The following is a 22504-nucleotide window of genomic DNA, read 5'->3' on the forward strand; positions in this document are numbered from 1 at the left end:
GCTAGGAGTTCTATGGCGGACGTTCTTTTTGCCCTTTGAACGGGTTTGTGAAATCATTTCTCCCCCAGGCGGGATTGGTGGCGTTTGAGGACACCGCCAAGGGGACGGGGTAGAAGTTGGGGGTAGGTGGTACCATCCACTGTCCTCTTGAGCCTACAGATGTTCCCAGGTGTGGCCGTAGCGTGCGATCTCGCTCCGGGATCATCCATCAAGTGGATCAGCGGCAAGATTAATGCGCACTTGATGCAGCGCGCCAATGGATCGGCTTGCTGAGATCATTAGCGCCGGCCTCCTTGTGACTGGAAAGGGGGGTGGGTTGGGGGGGGGGGTTGTAAGCTTTGTATGCTAAATGAATCATTGTCTAATTAAGGGATGATGGCAGACACTCGTGTCCACGTCGGCGATCGGGTAAACCGTAACTGAAGGGCAAACTAAATAGATGAGCTCCACCTGCTCCACATTCTCATCCGAAAGTCTTGGAACAGTCGGGCCAATTCCTTTGTTTTTGCCGTCAACGGAAAACATCGATCGGTTTGATATAAAGAGCAATTGAGATCAAAGCAATCGCTTGGATCAACACGAAGGCTGTTTGTTGCTAGGCAGAGTTCGTAGGGCTCGAGTTGATATACAGTCATACCTCGGTTTTCGACAATAATCCGTTCCAGAAAGCTTTTCGAAAACCGATTTGTTCGAAAACCGAAACCACGCTCTTTTTTTAAAAAAAAAAAATCTTTATTGAACACGTCTGCTCACAATGGAACGCTAAACGAGGAAGCGTCACTTCCTCGTGTAAGGAAGCCAAGAGGAGTCAAGTGGCGCATTCAAGTGCGCTCAGTTTGGTCGAGAATCCATTTTCGGTCCTAATCCGAGGCATAAAAAACTCAATTTTTGGTCAAAAACTGGTCGAGAACAGAGACGTTCCAAAACCCGAGGTTTGACTGTACCATATGGCCAGTGAACAAACGGCCGTGCTCCCATCTTCAGTCGGTTAAATGCGTGCCCTCTTTGCGTCTAAGTCTGGGGATTGACTTGGCCTGTGGAATAAAAATGTTCACTCTCACAATTGTTTTTCATCCATACGAGCAAGGGTCTCCGGTTTCCATGTTAGTTATGTCATCGCTTTTAACTCCCAAATGGGAGTCTACTGACAGTAGACATTCAGCGCTATCGATCATTTGAAAATGGCACAGCGTGAGGTTGAACCGGTCGCTTCGGTTACCAAAAATAGTTCCTCACTTTATATATGGAGCTGACCTTTCGATGAACGGCTTTCCTTTCAAGGCTTCTCCTCCAAAGTATTTCCACTCTTCACGGATGAGAGGATGCGTTTTAAAATGCTGGCCGTGTTCTTAAAAGATAAAAAGAGTTCGACGTCTGAGGGCGGGGAGCTTAATGGCGCACGCGAGGGGGGGGGGCGCGGAGAAGAAGAAGAAGAAGAGCAGAACACACGCGGTGAATGAATGAATGAAAATCGGGAAAATGTGTTTTTCACAACAAGTATGAAGTTACTTCCGGACTTGAGATGTAATCCAATGTCAAAAACTCCACAAGGACACCAGATGCATCTTCACTGTTTTTCCGCCCAAGAGTGAAGTGGGAAAATGGGAGTCATGTTGGGGATAAATGCACCCGAGGGAGAAGCCCAATGTGTTTTTGTCGTTTGTTTTCGGGCTTTTTTTTTTCCTCTTCCCACCTCATCTGAAGGTGGCAATAAACACTGAACCCCTCTTGTTTCTTTCTGACATGTGACACAGCAAACGTGTGCAAGTAAATCCCAGCGCCGCAGAGCAAGAAAACCCAGGCCGCGAAAGAGAAAGTCTCTCCGCTGGCTGAATCAGGTGCGCAACGGCAGACGGCTGCCACCGCCAATGCTGATGATATTTTCCATGTCATTGCGCCATTGTTTGTCTTTCCCGCCGTCTGTGCCAAATTTTGTGTTTCGTTCGGGATGACTAATCACCTGCCTTTGATTCATACTTAATCCCACTTTATCGCCGATGTGAGCCCCTCTTGTTTATCGTTAAGAGACGCACTCGTTATTTATGCTGCTCAACAGAGTCGCAACAGGCTGAAAATATCCAAAATGGCTCCAATCCTTCAGATGAAATATGTTAATCTAGACAAGGTGACACAATGGGAACCATAAATGAACGATTTAATCAGCAGCAGTCATCTGGGGTCCAAGTTGACATTTTGTGTTCAGCTTGACGTGTTGAATTAAATCAGTCGCTGGATTTGGCTGCTTCAAACCAAAATGGCAAACTTCCTGTTTAATTTGAGTTCTTTGCGACTTTTTCGGCCTTCTTTTGTGATCGCCGCATCCATCCAATTTCATGTGAAATGTTGAAACTGGTATTTGGGGCTTTATTATTTTTGGGAAAAAAAAATGTGTCCGCATCATCAGTTTCAGTGAACCAACATGAGCCTGTGTGGGAATGTCAATTCTAATCTGCGCCAAAAAGTCACGAGGACCTTTGAACAGGAAGTCTGCCGTTTTGCTTGGAAGCAGTCATTTTGGGAGAGTACCAGAGCTCTTACTTTGACGAACTCTGACGGGGGAATTCGCCTGGATAGAAGCAGGTGTCTTACACAGATGGGGAATGCTGAATTGCCAAGCTTTTTTTTTTTTAACCTACGCAATCAAATGTAGGCAGGGCGAGACATCAGAGTGTGATCTTCGGGACTCGTCGCGATGAAAAAGGCATTCAAGGACCCTTTCGTTCTTGTTTTGTTTTATTTATTTTATTTATTGATTTATTTTTGTCGCAAGATTGTCCAAAAATCTTTCACACATGAATAAGGGTAATAGTTTATCCCAATCTGACTGGCCTATCGAACAAATAATTTCCATGTGCCTGGAGCAGGGCAAAAAAAAAGAAAAAAAAAAAAAGATTTACATATGTATGAGACTTCGAATGCAAAGGCCTTTCTCCAGCAGCACTATTAAGGGAGTTCTCCGTTGGCTGCACACGCTTGGCGAACTGTATGGCATTCTAATCTGGTCATTTGAGGGGCGCGCACACACACACACACACACACACACACACACGAATACGAGATAGGAGACCGTGCGGATCATCTGCTGCAGCAGAGGAAGTGATCTGTTTGCCAAACACTTGAAAGTCAACTGGAAGCACATTGCCTCTGCCACTAATAATCAACGTAAAGTAATCCGATCGCTCTGTGGCTTCTACTTGTTGTTTTCTACCTTAAAAATGAGTTTGGCCTATGGTCAAAAGCATATCAGCAGCCAGAGGCTGAGCTTCATTGTGTTTGTTCACAGTATAGATGGATGACTCGAGTCCCCACCCACCGGCCCTGAACTCATGTGTCCAGTACCCGAACCTTCGAATACATAAACAGTAATAATGCCTTGCGTACGTCCCGAATGTTTTTCCTTAACGCCGCTCCAAATCAAGAATTGGCATTCGGGGCTGACGAAAGATTGCCCTCACCCTTGCGCGGCACCACTTCACTGCAATGACAGCCGTCCTGTCAATCAACACCCAGCGAGGAGACGTGCACCTCCGTCAATCAGGGCCAGGAGAACTTTTGAGGGTTTGTTTTTTTCTTATCCGGTCCTGCTGCAAACAATTGCAAAGTTTTTCGTTCTCGACTCATAACGCGTTATGTACGGTATGGAGAAGCGCAAAAAAAATGTCTTTGTGACCACCTGGCTTTGTCCGTCTGTTGCATGGAGGAAGGTGAAAAACAGCTCTGAAAAACAGCTCTGAGGCCCGCTCTTGGCCAAACCTTCGAGATGTCGAATTGTCTGTCGGACATCTTTGCAAAGACAAAAAAAACCCGCACAAGTCATTTTGTCCTTAACCCTTTTAGGGACAGCGGCCATGACAGTGGACAGCCTATCATGTGATCAGGTTACAGGTTGTCATTATTGGTGCATGAAAGGGAATGTGGCGTTGACTTATCAGTCATAATGAAAAAAATGGGAAGGCGGCGCGTTGACAGCATCGACACTTTTTTTCCTTCTCCTCGCCGTCCCAAGTTTCAGAAAAGAAGCAAAGTCATTTATGATTATCGGAATCACTGAGCGGATCGGGGAAGAAATAATGTCTCAACACACCCTCCACCGCAGGATAATCGCTCAGAATAACCTTTTCGAGGCATCCGTCAACCGGCCCCATTTGACAAATGGCGTAATTGAGACTCAAATTGACCCGATTATCGGTGCTCACTTTAGAGCCTTCCGATAATCGGGTCTTTGTCGAATTTGATCGGAGCGGGTGAAAAATGCTCCAATTTGCTTTGGCAAACCTGAAACATACTTAATGGAGTCATTAAAAAAAAAAAAAAAAAGTATTCTTCTGTCATTTAGAGGCAAAAGCCATTCAGTCTCGACTGACTTTTATGGACCGTTCGAGGTCTTTCTCTTGGTAAAAGCTGCAGAGATGTTACATTTTATAGTCGTTCACGCTGCGCCGAGCGTCTGATGTGCTCAGCCGCCAATTTGTTTATGTCTCGCAGACAGCGTGTGTGTGATTTATCGTCGGACCGGTTGGGGGGATCCGTCAACCGGCCCCATTTGACAAATGGCGTAATTGAGACTCAAATTGACCCGATTATCGGTGCTCACTTTAGAGCCTTCCGATAATCGGGTCTTTGTCGAATTTGATCGGAGCGGGTGAAAAATGCTCCAATTTGCTTTGGCAAACCTGAAACATACTTAAGGGGTCATTTAAAAAAAAAAAAAAAAAGTATTCTTCTGTCATTTAGAGGCAAAAGCCATTCAGTCTCGACTGACTTTTATGGACCGTTCGAGGTCTTTCTCTTGGTAAAAGCTGCAGAGATGTTACATTTTATAGTCGTTCACGCTGCGCCGAGCGTCTGATGTGCTCAGCCGCCAATTTGTTTATGTCTCGCAGACAGCGTGTGTGTGATTTATCGTCGGACCGGTTGGGGGGCGGAAGCAGAGGAGGCCCTTGTGTTCCTCCTCTACTTCTCGCTCTCTCTCGCTCGCGCGCGCCGCAACGTTCACCCAGATATGCAGCCTCGGGCGAACGTGCCTTTCATTATTTCTTTTGAAACTTTCATCTAAAGTCTCTGAGGGATTAGCCCTCTTGATTCCTGACACAGTCGATGAAAAACAAGCCTCATATACAGGGAGGCTCACAGCCGGAAAAGCCACGCTGTGCCCCCCCCCCCCACACACACATACCCACCCACCTCTCCTCCTACCCACTCGGCGCGCAGTGTGAACACGCACGATGGCTTACACAAGTGGGCGCCTCCCCGACCCTCCACCGCCACCGCCCCCCTCCCTCATTTTTGAACACATTGGCTTATTCAGATTTGACTTGTCGGCGATATCAAGCAATGCCGCGGTAACAAACAAGGATTGCTTTCCATTTAGGATGCAATCTTACACCTTGTTCCTATGGAAACGTCCTCGAGAATAAAGCTGAACAATCCGAGGGGGATTCAATTCGAGAGCGCAATGGAAAATGCTGCCTTTAGAAAGGTAATAATGCTCGCCGTTAATTGACGCAGCCATCAAGTATGAAGTAGCGAGGGGCGTACTGGCCGAAAAGAAAAATCCATTCAATCGTGGTTGCCAATTTTCTTGTCATTACAGTTCGCTTGCATTGATGTAACACTCGCCACGTGTGCCGCGATGCGGCGACTCCCAACCAGGTGTGCTGTGAAAGATCATTAGCGCCACGAGAAATTGTCCAATTTCGCTACATTTGTACGATTACAAACACAGCGGCGCCTTGAGATACAAATTGAATTTGCTCCGTGACCACACGCAAATTTCAAAACCAATCTTGCCCAAGTGAAATAGACGGAAAAGCAATTCATGAATTCCAGCCAACCCACTGCGACAAAAAAAAAAAAAAATTAAAAAACACACCAAAAAATTGTATTTTAACACGTTTTTTGTTTTAGAAAAAAATGCATTCCGCAGTAGTGTGGTGCAGTGGTCCCCAAGCCCCGGGTCATTTGGTGCCAGGCCGCACAGAAAGAATAAATAACTTGCATTACTTCTGTTTTATTAATTTCGGAATCAGAAAGATGTTTTATTTTGAAAGATTACCGGATTCTCTGTTACATCCGTCTACAGTATGTCACTCTTGACGCAATTGAAGGCGGTGCTTCTCGGTCACGTGATAGGTTATTGCTAAAATGAAACCCAGGAGCTAGCAAGCCCACTCTGTGAGTCGTATTTTTCATGCACTTTTTATTTGCGGTGTATCTTATTTTGAAGGCAGGTTTAAACGTTACCATAGTGACCGGACAGCATTGCGTCCAGATCGGACGTTCCTCGTGTCATGATTCGTGTTTATTATTATGTTACGACAATACCAAAGTTTTCATGCAGGTCATATTATTTTGTTGTATTTCTGAGATTAAACCGGTCCGTGGGGCAAAAAATGTCAGGGGCCGCTGGTGTAGTGTATAAAAACACAGCAAAAAAAATTGTTGTCCACATCACTTGCAAACACGGAAAACGTGCGCACAAAACACTACCCCGTGTATCGTTCGACATGTGACCGCTCGGATGTTGTCCAATCAATTAAAAATATAAAAGTCGCGATCAACTTACCTGACGACCTGAATGAGCACGCTGACGGCGGTGTTTTTTCCAAGCCTGTTGCAGGCTGCGCATGGAAGCACTCGTCCAGATGTGAAAAGGAAGCGACACGTCCACACGGACAAGAAATATGTTGCCGGTTGCTACGATGCGATAAGCGCCAGATGCGGGTCAAGTTTATCCATTCCGTCCCCAGATAACGATTCCGCTGCTGGTTTTTCTCTATCTCATCTATCGCCCAGGTGTGACAGAAAATGTAGTTGCGATGAAAACTTACATTGTGGCTTTGTCATAGCATACACTGGCTATGCCTAAATGATGAGCTGCAATGTGAGAAAACGATTTTATCACTTGGAAAAATGTGGGGGGGTTTTTTCACCATAGGACATAATGCCAAAGGGATATCATTTTTAAAACTGTACAGGTAGTGTGTTTGGTGATATACAAGTGTAAAAAGATTTTAATCAATGATAGTAAATACAAAAACACTTCCTGAACATTAACAAGTGAGAAGTGTAAAGTGATGCTGAATGCTTTTGCTGATGGGAATCAAATAAGCAATGCTAGTAACAAATGTGATTTTTTTTTTTTGGGGGGGGGGGGGGATTTTGTGGATCCATAAATGAAAGATAACCCTCAGCGAACATGTAACACTCATACGTCCATTTAAATACATTGGGCCCCCAAACGACAGCGAACAAAACAAGAACGCCATTCTGCAGGCGCCTGAAGGTCACCCGGAGACTTTTTTTTTTTTTTTATCCATTCCTGCCACGTTTTGAATGAAAAGCGACCCGCGTCCCCGCTCCATCAATTCACGAGACTCTCAGCCTTACTGCTCGGCCTTATCTTCCCGCCGCAAGAGCACAGAAAATGTGTCATTTGACAGAAAAATGGGATGAAAGCGTCTGAACGTAGCCATCCAAAGAACCCACAGTCGAATATATCATCTTTTTAAGAGCTAATTGCTTAATAATTCCGGCGCTCTGCTTATGACGGGTCCAGTTATATGCCTGATTGTTCCCAGTCAAAAAAAAAGAGAAAAATGGTAAAAGCAAAGATTTTGATTAAAGATGACTTTCAACTGCTTTGGCTGCAGGTGTGCGTTTGGGAGCTGAATCAACCCCCATCTGGGACGCAGTAATTAACAAGCATGATCAGTTTTATTTTTAACAACAAGAAACAAGACAATCATCTCAACTTGTCCTCCTTTTATCACAGCGCACGAGGAGATTTTTTGGGATGCTTTGGCAGCAATCTTTGTGTCTGATGTGTTCCATCACATCGGCCCCGCGTTACATCACCTTTTAAAAAGCAGTTAGGAACTACTGGTGTCAGGATAAAATGAAATCAAAATCAAACTGCGGGCAAACTTTTCATGTTGAATTCTCAAAATGATCATCAAACGTTTGTCTCCTTGCTCGGCGCTCATTAGATGGCATGGACAAAAAAAAAAAAAGCTTTATCTCCACACCCGCTTACAATTTGAGCTCATTCGGGCAAGCCCACAAAATGGCTGCCTCAAACCAAAATGGCGGACTTCCATTGATGTCCATCAGTGAAACTGTTATTTTTTTTTTCAAATGTATTACTAAACTCATTGAGACTGCCTGTAAGCAGTTATATTTTGCTGGAGCTACCTGCTACACTGAAAAATCACTGAATTAAATGTCTAAACTGTCCCATTTTCATTCAGGAGTACAGACCAGTGGAAAACTATGGTGGCTTCAAAGGGCCAAAAGGGCACCATTATTTCCTATTGGAAGCGCTACACGTCCTTGTGTTTAGGATACCCTGTTTGTCACGGCCTGTAGAAAGTTATGATAATCAAAAATGTACAATCGTGGCCTCGGTCTACTGGTTCGGGGATAGAATTACATGACTTGATGACAACTTCTCTAATACTTCCATGTCATCCAGTTTGTCAAACTGCATTTTATAAAAGGCAGCCGTGTGTTTTCTGATTAAATTTACAGCTGCAGTAAAAAGTGACCGACCAGAGTCCGCCGGCCATCTGGACGCGCTGCATTAACGCATCGTTTTGAGCGCGTGATGGACGTGTCTGGAGCCCATCCCATGCAGATGTTCGCATGGCGTTGACCAGCAAGGACGTTGGCGGAGGAGGCGACCAATACTAGTCTGACGTCCAGCTTTCATGTGTGTAAATCATTCATCGGGAAGGCTGTCAAGCGTGATGACACCGCTACGGTGACCGCTCGCCGCGGTGACGTACGTCTTCATCAGGAAACGAACGGTGGGAAGTCTCTGCCATGGCGCCTTGTAATTGTCATCGTGATGCTGTAGGCCAAATCTGATTGCAGCGGCTTTACATCATGCCGCAATGTGGCGCAAGCTTTTATCATCATAAGCACACAGTGGCCCTACTATGACTGGATACTTTTTCCTCTCAAGGCTATTATATTAATACACGTGAAAGAAAACAACATTGACACCGTGCGGTAAAACGCAGGGTGACGAATATTCCGCCAGACAGACGCAATTTGATGTAATAATGTCGCTTCGGGCTTGCTGACTCGCTTGCTTTTAGTGAACAATCAAATCAATTGTGTGTGGGTAAGCCGCACTATTTACCAGCGGTATTAGCTGTTCAAAGGATGACGTCGTGTAAATGGCAAATCTTTGTTCGCACTTGGATTCGACTTTCGGGTGACATTTTTGGGATGAACCTAAAATGCACTCTAAGCTTACAGGTAGAGCTGTCGAAATGTTTTCTTTTCATATAGGACATCTTTCCAACCAAACCAGAATTTACACACACACACACACACACACACACACACACACACACACACACGATGGTATCAGCCAGGGATGTCAAACTCATTTCACATTGTGGGCCACATACGGCCTCGGTAGATGTCAAGTTGGCCGGACCATTAAAATTATATCATACTCTGCTATAAATAGCCAAAATAATATGTCTCTCCTTTGTTTTGGTCTAAAGAAGCACAAGAACATTGAGAAAAATGTTGAAATTTAATGAACATATCTTTTCCAAACCATTTCATGAAGCGCCATAGATTTCCTTCGACAAATGTGCAATTTACTTTTATCATTCACATATGTGCATTGCAACTGATTGTAAAAAGGCACAAAACTTTAACAAATAATTGGTATTGAAAAATATAGTAATGCACTTTAAGATTAAATGAGATTTATAAAGAAAGGAATTTTTCAACCATTTACACGTGCATATAAAATCCAAATTTAATCCCTGCCTACACTTTACAAACTAAGGAGAGGGCTATTAAATGTGTAAAGAAGACAGTACAGTTTTCACATGTTCTTGATAGCGTCTGCTGTGTTGGGTCTGTCTCAATGACAGACTGACACTGCCGTTGTCTTCTTCTCTGATCAAAACAATGTTGTCTTCTACTCTAATCAAAACAGCGTGTCCCCTAGTGGATACTCCATAAATTGCACCTTATTAAAAATATTCATTCCTTGTCTTTTATGCATTTTTTTTACTTTTAAGTCATCCTGCGGGCCTGATCGAACCTCCTTGGGGGGGCCGGTTCCGGCCCGCAGGCCGTATGTTTGACACCCCTGGTATAAGCAATGTTATGCTGTTTAGTTTCTTCTTCACAAACTCGCCCCGTCATGTGGAATGTTGGAAATGAAGTTTGGCGCAGGTCAGGACCACCTGTTATATCTCCTAAAGCCAAGTGGCAAATGTTGCGTGCAGCGTTCCCAAATACGTTTGTCCTGTAGACACAAGGATTCTATCTTTTGACGGCAAACCTTCCCAACTAGCCTCTGAGCCAACGCGACTTGATCCACCCGGCAGATGACGAGAGATCCAGGCAAAGACGCCGGCTCATGGTTGGCGTCACCTCGTCTCCGCCGCTTAACGTCGACAAACACAGATTGAACTTGACTGTTTTGTCTGTCTCTTTTCTTTCTCCTCCCGCAGATCGACGCAAACCAGAGAGGGGTTTCGTAAGCCGGATTTCCACACAAACTTCAGATGAGTCACCGGCACCTTCGCACTCAATTTGGAGAAAAGTGTGGGATGTGACAAATCATGTAACAGGTAAAAAAAATAAAATAAAAAATAAGGAACAGAGTCATTGTGAGATTTTGAGTAGCTTTTATTTTTTTTTAAATGACTGCAGGGACTAAAAGGTAGGTGTACACACTGATGTGAAATACTCTTTTACGTTTTCAGGCCCTACAGGTTAGCTTTAAATCCCCAGCGTGTGACGCAAAGGCCGTTCCGCTTCTTATGCTCAAGTTGTGCGATGTGACTCGTGTCAGCTGTCATCTCCGGCTATCAGCGACAAAACGCCACCCATTTAGAATTCATATGATGTGGTTTTTTTTTTTTTTAATCTCATCAGTCTCTGTAGCGTCTCTGAGATGAAACGTTTGTTGGTGTCGTTTTGAGGGTCATTACGGCGTCGCCCTCAAGTAGCCCGATGAGATTCAAGTTGGCGGCGCAGTTAACACGAGGATCCCATGACAAAAGCTGAGGGAGATGACACGAAGATGAAATGTGAAATGATAAGTAAAGATTCATTAGCGGGTCATCTTAGGAGTGTTCTTTTTTTTATTTTTTTTTTTTAAATGCTTCCATCCCTGGCCCTTTTTTCTTCCGTGAATCGATGGCGTGCGTGTCTGGTGGATAACAGCGCACGCGCACGCTATTGAAATGCCGCCGGTGTAATGTAACGTGCGTGCGTCTCGGACTTAATGGAAAGACATTACGCAAAACAGGCATCGATAGAACATTAAAAGCAATAGGTGCATGGATAAAAGAGTTTAATGGGTGCTGCGTGGAGACCATCTTGCAATTATGTCACACTCTGGAACTATTAACAATGCATTATTTACATTTTTTTAAATTAAACACGCAAGAAATGTATCAGCACACACACAAATGAATGGCCCGGAAAGATGTATCTGTCTTCGTATACTTCATGTTACTGTGCCTGAGCAGGCTAATCAGCTGTGCATTTCCCAGTTTGGGGTGTAATCCAGTATTTCTTCACGTTATTATAACCAAGAAATAGCTTATCGGCTAGAGCTGTGGTTACAAATACTCATTTTAGGACCAACAAGAAAAAGAAGCAACTTTTGTTTCAACCGATCACACTCGTAAAACTGCTGGGTCAAAAATAACCCAATTTGGGTCAAAGATTTAACTCATCCATACTTGGGACATTTTGACCCAGCATCAACAATTGGGTTTTTGGTGGGGTTTTTTTCCCCCAAAACAGACAATCCAAAATTGGGTGAAACTGACCCAAGTAGCAGGTCGGGCCAATCTTTGATCAAAATCTGATAATTTATTATTTTAAAGGTGCAGAATGTGAGCCCTAAATGCTGTATCCAAAGTCAGCAGTAAGACATACCGAACCATCCCATCACTACCAAAGTTCGGTCTCTTCAAACAGTTGGTTAAAAAATAACCTGATTTTTGTATGAAATGGTCCGATCCAATACTTGGGTCAATTTGACCCACACTTCTGGGTTGCTTACTATGAAACAACCCTTTTTTGTTGTGTTTTGTAAAAACTGACATTTTTGAGGTTGCTTTTCAAAAATTTATGACATTTTGGGGATTCTTTTTCCCAAAAAACGGGTTTGGTTTATATAAAGTGACCCCCAAAATTGAGTCCGTTTTTATAAAACAACTCCAAAAATTGGAAAGTTGGGCCAAATTCTCCCATGAAGTGAATTGGTCCACTTTTGACCCAAAGTGGGTTATTTTAACCCGAAGGTGTTTAGAGTGTAAGAATGTTAGATCAAAATGACTTAACCCTTTCATGCACCCTGTAAACCTGATAACATGATAAGCTGTCCACTGTAGTACCTGCTCTCCCTGAAAGAGTTCAACTGCAATGCACAAAACTCCAAAGCGGTGACCATCTTCAGATGGCCCAAATATCCGATCTCATGGGTCAAATCATTAACCCAACCTCGGGTAAAAGTAACCCAATAAGGCGCTCAGTGTGGGGGTTAGGAAAGCAACCCAGAATATTTTAGGGTCAATACAATCCATTTCGGTCGCATGTATTCTAGTTCTTCTCTGAATGACTGATCCTTTGAAAATTATTCTCTCGGCCCCTTCGCGTTGGTCTTAAAGTGAACATCAGCTCGTGTCACTAATGGAGGGAAACATTGGCAGATGGTCCTAATCCAGGTCTAGAGCAAATGACTCCTAAACGGCGGTAGGGAATGAAGTGAGATGTGGGATTTTTTTTTTCAAAGGCGCGGTGTCTGTTTGCGGCGGGATTAATGACCCCGGGCAGTCGAGTTGACTGGCGATTTGCTATGCTCGCAGCCGGCCGTAAACAGTATAATCTCCCTGACCGAAATCCGAGGCTGAGGACGTGTATGAATGCCTAATGCAGGAAATTCACCTGGCATATGCATCCCCCTCGGTATTAGCGAGGTGTCGGGCCGACGGCTCAGCCTAAACCGCTGTACCTAAGTAGGCTTTTCTTCAGTATTTTTGGTGACTTTTCCCCGATATCTGGACTTTCTACTTTTGATCTTAAATGCCCGTTGCTTTTTTTTCAAACATGGCAGATGACAACATGACGTGAATAGAGAGAGGTGAAGTGGAACCCGGTTGCGAGTTTGATTATTGATTGGTTGATATTGGGGGAACTCTTCGGGCGGAACGTAAACCAGGGAGCTTGAACAACAATGATGCAACAAATTGAGAAAAAGAAAGATTTTTCCCCCCCATCAAGAATTTATTTTGATCGGTGGCGCGATTGAGCAACTGCCCAGGGCAACATTTTCCAGTGCGGAGGGTCATTTGGAGCTGTCGATTTAAATTTTGATAAATAAATGGCACCTTCTACTAGACAAGACTTAAACCGGCGCCCTTTGTTTTGTTGTTGAGAAGGTCACTGGCTGCCCTCTGCCTTCTCTGCTGGACATTTCCAGCTCCCGCTGCCTCAGTTGAGCCCAGAACATTGCTATGCTCCCGTTGCACCCCAGCCATCACCTCTTCGACCTGTTGCCTTCTGGCAGGCGCTACGGGTCATTTCGAGCCAGACCAAATAGACTCACAGGCAACTTGTTCCGAAGGGCTGTTTCAGCACGACCGCCCCCCCCCCCCACCTTTCACATGGTGTACAGTGAATTTCTATGCATTTAAGCCTTTTTAATGCAGTTGGACAGGAAATTGGGCATCATTTCTAATTTATACCATATCAGTCTGCGAAGCCAACTATAGAGCTTGATATTGTTAGCGTCTGCAAAAGCAAAGTCCATGATATGTTCGCCAAGGAAGTCATTCATTCAACTTGTGGCGTTCCAAAATTCTTATCACTGAAAAAAAAGATATCAAGGTTAAGGCGTATTTTGTTTTCTCCTGTTGTCCTAAGCTAATTTAGCATTTTTTGTGGGGTGGGTGTTTTGTTTGTTTTTCTCTTCAGTACTTGTCACTTGATCAGTTCTGACTAAACTGTCAGATTACACCCTACAGCCAAAGTGTATACATAGTTTTTTTTCTCATTGTTAGATATCAAAACATGTATTGTATATAATTAACTGGGTTTTTTGTTTGTTTTTTTACTGTTGTTCCAAAAAGTCATCTTGAAATCTTTTACAAAACTAAAGAGTTGAATATTTTTACAGGTTTTTTTTCCTCCTGCATCCATACGTCGTCTTAAGTTCAGAGTGTGAGTATTTTTGCCACCGCTGCTTATAAATGCTACGGAGAGGCACTCTGACGTGCACCTTCATCACATAGCGAAAGGAGGAGGAGGCGGCGGTGATGAATGGGCCGCGGGCCTCGCCTGCCGTCTTCCTGTGACAGCGGCGCTGTAATCGGCTGCCGAGCCGGCGCCTCCATTAACTTGTGACACAGGCGCATCTGCACACTCACCGCCAGCGTCGCCCTCAGACGCTCACTCCCGATCACCCTGTCAGTACGTCACTCGCACACCGACCTGTTTATGCGCTTTTTATGTCCCACTTTGCGACAGGAAGTGAAGAAACGCATTCAAATCCTTCATTAAGCACATCTCCTGCGCGATGGACACTGACCGGCAGCTGACTTTTCAAACATGGAGCCTGAAGAAATATCCATTTTGCTGATGCTGCCCTCAATCATATTTTTTATTATATTTGGTTTTTATTTCATTTTGATTTTTTTTAACTTCCTTTTGTTTTTAGTGATTTTTTTTTTATTTATAGTGCTTTGTTTTAGTTCAGTTTTAGTATTAGTTTTAGATTTATCGACATACTGTGTCTATTACATTATATTTATTATATCCCTAAAAATTCAATTAGAAATTCACGTTTTTCCCAATCTACCCTTTTGGTTTTTTTTCTCTAACACGTTTGATTTTCATAACAATAATAATATAATATGTAATCTTTTTGAATGAGGGTTAGGTTCAGCAACAGGTGGATTTTCTTTCTGAAACGTCGCGCTAGCTATAAATTACAACACATGATAAAATCTGTATTGTGCAAGCTTTTAATGGTCAAACTTAAAAACAAAAAAAAATGTGTATATATATATATATATATCTCAAAAACCTGACTTTTTTTTTCGCGGCGTCAGGATTATGTTGAGACACACACAAAACCATCTGTGATTGAAATTTGCAGTTGACCAGTAAAATTAGAGTTACTTTTAGTCAGCTTCATACAACGCAGCTTCAGTTATGTTAAAGCACTCTGATTTTAATTTTATTTCATGAACAAAAGTGTAGGTTTATTTTTCCAATTTTGATTTTAGTTGAGTTTTTTTTTTCTTTCATTCACTACAGTAACCTTCCACAGCACACAACTGTACTTGTCAGTACCATGCAGCTGAACTGAAGGTTGTGAGCAGTGGTGATAAGTTCATCATCACACGGCGCATTTCTGCAGCATCTGGCCGCCCGTGCTAAGAAAAATCAAGCGACATTCATTTGGGGCTACAACTCAGACTTTGATTGTCACAGGGCTCCGGGGACGCCAAGTCACGGCCGCCTCTTCTCAGCTTTGAATTATGACAGAGTTGAAGTATTCAATAAATTGAACTGCGGCGTCCCGGCCGTAATTGCGTACCCACGTATGTGCGTGCCTGACACACACAAACTGCCTGCTCTGTTCATCCAGGGTGGGTCAAGCTAATCCCCCGATGCCCGCAGAGGAAGTCAATCACGGCGAGGAGGCAGACTACCTGCATTTATTTATGCACGCGCAGGTAATTAACCTACGCGTGAACTTGTGTTATTGAACCGCTTCACTTCAACACGCGAGGAGTTGGCTCGAGTAATACTACTGGAAACCTTTACACCTGATAAAAAAAAATTTTAAAAAATCAAATTAGACCGTTGTTATTCACAGTTTGAAACATTTCCTGGGTGCCTCTGACATTCCTCGATCAAAGTACACAAAGGATAAAGAATTATCCACTTGTCACGCTGGTTGGGTTCTGTCGCTTGCAGTTTCGGTGTACGGTTTTTGTTGCCATGACCACCTTGGGCCGAGAGAGAGAGGCTGTCAGTGTTGGCAAGTTTGTGGCCATATTTGGCGTCTTTTCCGACCCCTCAAGAAAGCCACTAGCAACAAATAGGGTGACTTTTCCTGGTGTAAACGGAGACTAGTTCACCCCTTGGCGTCTAGACCGTAACTAAATGGTGCTTGTGCAAAGCCACCACTGAAGGTCAGAAACCAGCGTTTTTGGTGAAAGCAACCCATATTCTACCACTTATTACAAAAGAACCAAAATAAACGTTTCTTTCGTGGCGGAAGAAGAGAGTTCGGTGCTTATAATTGTCAGAGGGTAAAATATTTTGTGGGTACCTGAAAGTCAAAATGCTCTTAAACAGAGCCAATTGTTCTATTTGTGTCTGCAAACTGCGCCCATCTTCAGGTCGCGTCCCGATTGGCTGTCGTTCCATTTCATGCAACAATCCTAAAATCCGTAACATTCCCGGTGGTAAATATTACTCTCCACACCAATAGATAATCATTTAATAAGAATCATCTTTTCATCTGATTCTCCAGCCTTCCCCCGACTTTGAGGGGTGTGAATGGGACTCGAAATTGGGCGATTATCAATATGTGTGTATGCTACTAAAGTGGTTGCTGCCCCGGCAATTGTCTCCACATAAAAACGCCAACTTCAATAAGACTAATATAAGTGACAGAATGAATGGGCAGAGCAAAGACCAACCTCCCGCAAAAAAAAAAAAAATCATATCAACAAACCTTTTGCAGCCTCATGCGTTTCTCTCATGAATGGAAATTGATTTTGAGAAATAGGAGCGCAGTGAAGTCCGCATTGATTCCAGGGCGGCGCGGCGCTGATGAACACGCCGTGATAGCCGCTCTGTGAATCACGAGCGCAAATGAAAAAAATCCTCACAGAAATGACACATTTTGGCTCAGGCGCAGAGACCTCTTGTTTCTGGCGGGCGGCTGTAAACGTACACATAAAAGATGACTGCTGCGTACATTCCCCAGCCATGTGGAAACATTGATAAAGGCCTCAAAATCAATAAGGCCTCCCATTGCTTTATGATCTTTGTGCAGCCGGAGTGATTATGCGGCGACTGGCCTCTGACACACCAGTTGATTTTTCCAAGGTGTGCACAAACGCCCCCCGGCACCAGGATTCACAGATAGTCCCATTCCACTTCAACCAATTGGAGGCTAGAAGTGAAAGTGCAGAGGGCAGACTCCTGAGGGACTCCAAAAGCTTAGAATATCATGTCTGAAGCCATTTACGTTGCACTAAGTACACATTAAATTAATTCTTGCTCTTAGGAGTGTGGCTGGGGAGAGGAAGGGCACACCCTCGACGAGTCGCCAAGTCAATCACAGGGCACATAGAGGCAAACAATGACTCACACTGACGTTCATTGAAGCGAACTTTTATTTGTTGCTGTAGTTGGTTGAGACGCTGTTTCACTTGTGTGGCTGCCCTCTTGTCCCACGTATGATACTCTCCCGGCAGGAGTGTCTTCGCCTTGATGCGTCTGCCTTTAGGGCCACGCTCCTCCGCAGGAACGTTTGACCATGCGTCACTCTGGCAGATTTATGTGCGCACCGAGTGTCAGGCTGGCCAAAGTTTAGAGTGCAGACAGGATGTTTAATGTTCGTCTCGCCCCATCTAAATCTTGCGCGTCTCTTAAACTGGATTGACACCGTCGTTCCAAGAGCCAGTTCCCATTTAACTGTCCATTTCCATGTGCATTTCTCGTAACACATCCCACGGGGCTTTTTACATTAATGGAACACACAAAACAACCCACAGATGTTTTGTATTGAAGTGACGATGCAAGTGTTCAAACCGGGCTGTGGCAACAAAGAAGTAAACAATAGTTGATAAATAATATGAGAATATTAAAGGTAGAGTTTGCAGTCTCAAAGCAAGATTTGAACGTAATCTCACTTCACTGCCCCCACTCCTCCTCTTGCATGTCTCCCCAAAGAACGGCAACCAAACGGTTCATTTTTGTTGCTTGGGCAGATGTCACGTAACATTTCCATGACATCAGACTACTCTTGAAGTCTCAATTTGGTCCTTTACAAGTATCGCAGGCTTTATTCTGTTCTAAAGATATCCAATTTCAAGCATTCATTTTTATTTGCTGGCATGACACATATCCCAATTGTACCACTTGAGAGTCAAAATTCGGTATTGTGTCACTTGAAACCATGCAGTTTTTTTTCTTTTGGCATTTATCACTGTTGACCCACTAAGGACATGCTTGGCTTATCTAATTGGCCAACCTGTAAGATCATTTAGCCAGCATGGAAAGAAAATAGTGGTCTCGCAGGGACAAAGGGGGCATTTTAGGGAAATGAGTGTGCATCCATGTTGCATCTCATCATCTTTTGTGTTGTTGTTGCAAGTTGCAATTTCAAGTTTATGCCGTTCATCCCCTCTTGCAATAAACACTTTGTCTTCCAATTCATTCCCGGAGTGCTTGTTATCAGCTCACCTCGTATCTTCCTCTTCAGTCAAAGGCTGCCGGCATGAATCACACACTAATATGAGCAAACCCTCTCGCCCCTCTCTCATTCATCCCTGCCTCTCTACGACAGGCCCAACGGTCTCCTCTTTCTTGAATATCTACGCACGCCTTCAATTTGATCGCAGACGAAAAGCAATGGAGACTTTTGCCGCTGTTGACATCGTAAATCTGAGCCGGATTAAAAAGTGCTGCTGCACTGTTGCGGGAGCTCTGCGGGGCTCATCTGTCACCTGTGGAGGAGGCGGAGGAGGCAGGAAGTCAAGAAGACTGTTAAACTACTGCCATCTGCTGGCCGATAGCGCAATAGCCAAAAAGGGCATTCCTGTCAACTGGGAGATCATTTGGATACAGTTCACCTCGCGATGACACGGTACGTCTTTCTCGGCTTCGCTGTTTCATGGATTTAATCTTTTTTTTTGAATGCCGTTAGTTTTTTGGGTTTGTTTGTTTTTTACATTCCATTGTGTTCCGCATCCTGACTGGCTTAAGGGATCGTAGACAAATGTCAACAGTCTCCACGCCTCATCGCTGGACAGCTAGCCAAATTTACGTTTGCAACAAAAACAGGTTTTGATCTTTTGGCTTCATTCTATAGTATATGTATGTATAATAATTGTAAAGAAAATGTTCAGTTCACATTTGACTTCTTGTATTGGAGCACGTTCATCTCTTAAGTGTAAACACGTCCACCGTGAAGTAGCCCACAATCCCTATCTCAGTTGGAAAAATTCCCAGCCTGCAGCCTGAATCTGAACAACTCCATCCCGCCACGCATAGGCCGCGCTTCTGACGTCACCTCTGACCCAGCCGCTGGCTCGCTCCATTCGCTCTCCCTGAACGTCTTCACAAGCGTGAGGAGGATAAGCAGGGTGGAGTGTGAGACGTGACTGCGGATTGGAGAACTATACAAGCACCCCAGTGAGTCCGAAAGCAAAGCCCGAATACAAACACAGGTTCGCACATGAGTTTTGGCAAACCCCCGTAATGGGGGGGAAGGTTCATTCATTTTTCCGTATATTGATGTCATGTTTGATGTTGAGATCTCAAATTTTGCTGTAAAGCGCACATAATACAGTGGGATACATAAATAGAATGGCACTGCACCTGCATATATAGAATCAGAATCGCCTTTATTGTCATTGTATAGCATACAACGAAATTTGGGTGCCACTCCTTAGTGCATTTCGTAAAAAAGATAAAATAGAATAAAATAACGGTTCAATAAATACAATACTCAAACAACACACAACAACAGCAGCAGCATTGGTAGTGTGGACTGAGGCTTATGTCGCGCTCAGGACACATATTGCACATGAAAATGGATGGCTCAGCTGTTCCTTATTGCACAAGTGAGGTAGATGAGTTCAGGTTTAAAATGCAGTAGCTTGATTATATTCTGTGATTATTTATTGCAGTAATGGCTTTCGGAAAAAAAACTGTCTCTGAATCTGCTTGTGTGATCTGTAATGCCGTATACATTTTATAATTGCGTTAACTGTATGTTTAGCAAATAAAATACAATGGAGAGCCAATCCGGGAATACCGATAGTTGACACCATGAAAAAAACAAACAAAAAAAAAAGATTCAACGTACAAAAACAAACTTCTACTATTAAACTATTCAGATGTTTTCCGATATCAGTTTTAATGTTATCGGTTTGATTTGATTCCATATTGACCCAATTCATTTTAATGTTATTCTCAGTTTTATTTTTGAGAATTTCCTTCATGCTGAGCATTTTCATTGACTCTATCGCCTTACGTCACCAAAGAAGTGTAATGATGATGACACACTAGTTGTGCAGGGCCTCATGGGTTTCAGCTTCACACACACAGACGCACGCACGCGTAACGGCATTGGCCGCCTGCAGATTGAATGAGCAAGTACCTGCTGTGCTATGAGCGAGCTGGCAACTCGCAGATGTAATAAAGCCGTCCGGTCCAGACTGAACATCTCAAAGCGGAGGGAAATGTAATGTTTACATTGCAGTGCCGCAATATGTGGGGGCACATCCCCAGCTGGGCCCAATTTGCGGTCCAGAGGGGTCACTTGTGCAGCGCTGCCACTGCACAAAGGGAATGAATAGCGAGAAAATGAGCTTTCACTCTCAAGTGAAATTGATTGTGGAAGCTGCACAAGGGTGTGTATTATACACTATTGATTTCTGCTTGTGTGCACTCGCACACTTTTCATTGCTTTGAACAGCTAATATCCATCAAAAGGAAGCTGCTTTATAAGAGAGCGCATGAACAGTTTTACATTTCAACTACAGGAAAGTAAATCATCGTGATGATCCGTTTCGTACTGACTGTAATGCCCTCACGTGGGGGAAAGGAGAGCCACGGTCAATAATGCACTTTCAAGGTGTTTCTTGAATGCCAGAACGGTTTGTAAATTCTGACTACAGGAAGCACATTCATGCAGAAGCTGCTGTGTGTGTGTGTGTGTGTGTGTGTGTGTGTGTGTGTGTGTGTGTGTGTGTGTGTGTAAAACGGAGTGATACACTTTAGTTAATTAAATTATGACGGAAGTGACGCAACAGCGCACAGTCTGGCACCGACTTCCCGCCGTAGCTGAGGCAGAGTTACGAGGAAGTGGCATTGGTCAGTTGCATCTCGTTGATGGTCCGTATCCATTTTTAATTCATCAGAATATTTCACTTTGTTTTTCTTTTTCTATTGTGTGGTGTGCTTAATTAGTTCCGTGATTCGTTCTGAGTCTACATTGCTTTTTATATTGTTATTTAATTTACGTTTTGTCGAGTGAAAATATTTTATATGTTGAGTTGATGGAAAGTGCTTGTTGTTGTCATGTCAGAGACCGAATGCGACTTCACAATTGCTGACGTCATACTGTGTTGCAGACAATGTTTGTTTCTTTTCAGTTTCACTGTATATAGTTGTTCGTGTCGTTTTTCATTTGGTCGCTTGTGGTAGCGGCGTGAGCCAGCAGTTCGTCGCGGCCGCTATTATTGTTCCTTGCAAGCCGTTTCTGCTGCGCGTGATGCGTTTAGTGACATCACGTAAATAACAGCGATTGCGTTTTTTCTCCTTTTTCTGTACTGTACATAGTTGCCATACGATCGCCCATGTTGTGTATTTCGTTTTGTTATCGACAAGGTTTTGTTATAAGGTAGAGATACGAGGAAGTTGCTTTGTCATGCCTGAACAAATAGTCTAATACAGCGTAGATCAAGCCAATTATTCTAAACAGAGCTCTGGGTCATCATCTTCTCCTAACCGCGAGGGGAGGGAAGCAGAGTGACAAAAACGCCTTTCCCTTGACCCACCCAAAAAGGGTGTGGCTCTCTTTGCGTGCGTGCGTGCGTGCGTGCGTGCGTGCGTGCGTGTGCATAGACAAATGGTCTGCGAGGCAGTGGCGGTTCTAGATCAGTTTCACTGAGGGGGCCGGGCTGGGGCCGGGGGTTTTGATGGAGGGGCACATTCAACCCAGGGCTAAAAAGACAGATTCGAAATATTATTTGACTTTTTATTTCATCAAACTTTCAAAGCATTGTAGTCATAACATTACAGTGATGAGAAAAAAACAGTATTAGGAGGGCTAAAATATCTGCAAGCGTAACAATACGCCGAGTCCATCTGTTGAGAATATTCAAGCCAGGGGTGGATATGGTACCAGCCTGCCTTGAAGATCCTTCTCCTGTCCCCCATCAGGGTCCTGGGAAACTGTTTTAGCTCTGGCTGCATTGGCGGGTCCTCTTTACATCTACTGATGTCTGTGGACAAAGACAAACCAAATAAATGTAAACACAAGTTCTGCATGGACACAGCATATACACTAACCCGGTACACTTAGATTGCTGAGGCACTCAGACATATACAAGTGTCTAAAATGTATTGATTGATGCTATTTATTAATTGTATTAATTAGTTTTTATTGTATTCAATAAATATAAATTAATACATTCTCAAGCCTGACCAGAGACTAAAATTGCAAATACACTGAAGCTAAATGTTTTACATGCAT

The 22504-nt window shown here is 43.7% G+C and overlaps 2 long non-coding RNA genes across 4 annotated transcripts in view; both read left to right on the top strand.

Annotated features, from left to right (window-relative positions):
- Positions 1–18880, top strand: part of LOC109513777 (uncharacterized) — a 47576-nt gene extending 28696 nt beyond the window's left edge. The window contains exons 2-4 of one of the 3 annotated variants that reach the window (XR_002167857.1): positions 1755–1838; positions 10488–10607; positions 18587–18880. This is a non-coding gene — a long non-coding RNA (uncharacterized LOC109513777). Of the gene's footprint in view, positions 1–1096; positions 1839–10487; positions 10608–18586 lie in introns of those variants that run through there. The other 2 variants (XR_002167856.1, XR_002167858.1) reach the window with 2 other exon arrangements.
- Positions 18881–18979: 99 nt separating this feature from the next.
- Positions 18980–22504, top strand: part of LOC109513767 (uncharacterized) — a 7409-nt gene continuing 3884 nt past the window's right edge. The window contains exons 1-2 of the long non-coding RNA XR_002167853.1: positions 18980–19083; positions 19252–19434. This is a non-coding gene — a long non-coding RNA (uncharacterized LOC109513767). The remainder of the gene's footprint in view (positions 19084–19251; positions 19435–22504) is intronic.

This window comes from Hippocampus comes, unplaced genomic scaffold (genome assembly GCF_001891065.2).
Source record: "Hippocampus comes isolate QL1 unplaced genomic scaffold, H_comes_QL1_v1.1 scaffold99, whole genome shotgun sequence".
In the NCBI taxonomy this organism is placed as follows: Eukaryota; Metazoa; Chordata; class Actinopteri; order Syngnathiformes; family Syngnathidae; genus Hippocampus; species Hippocampus comes.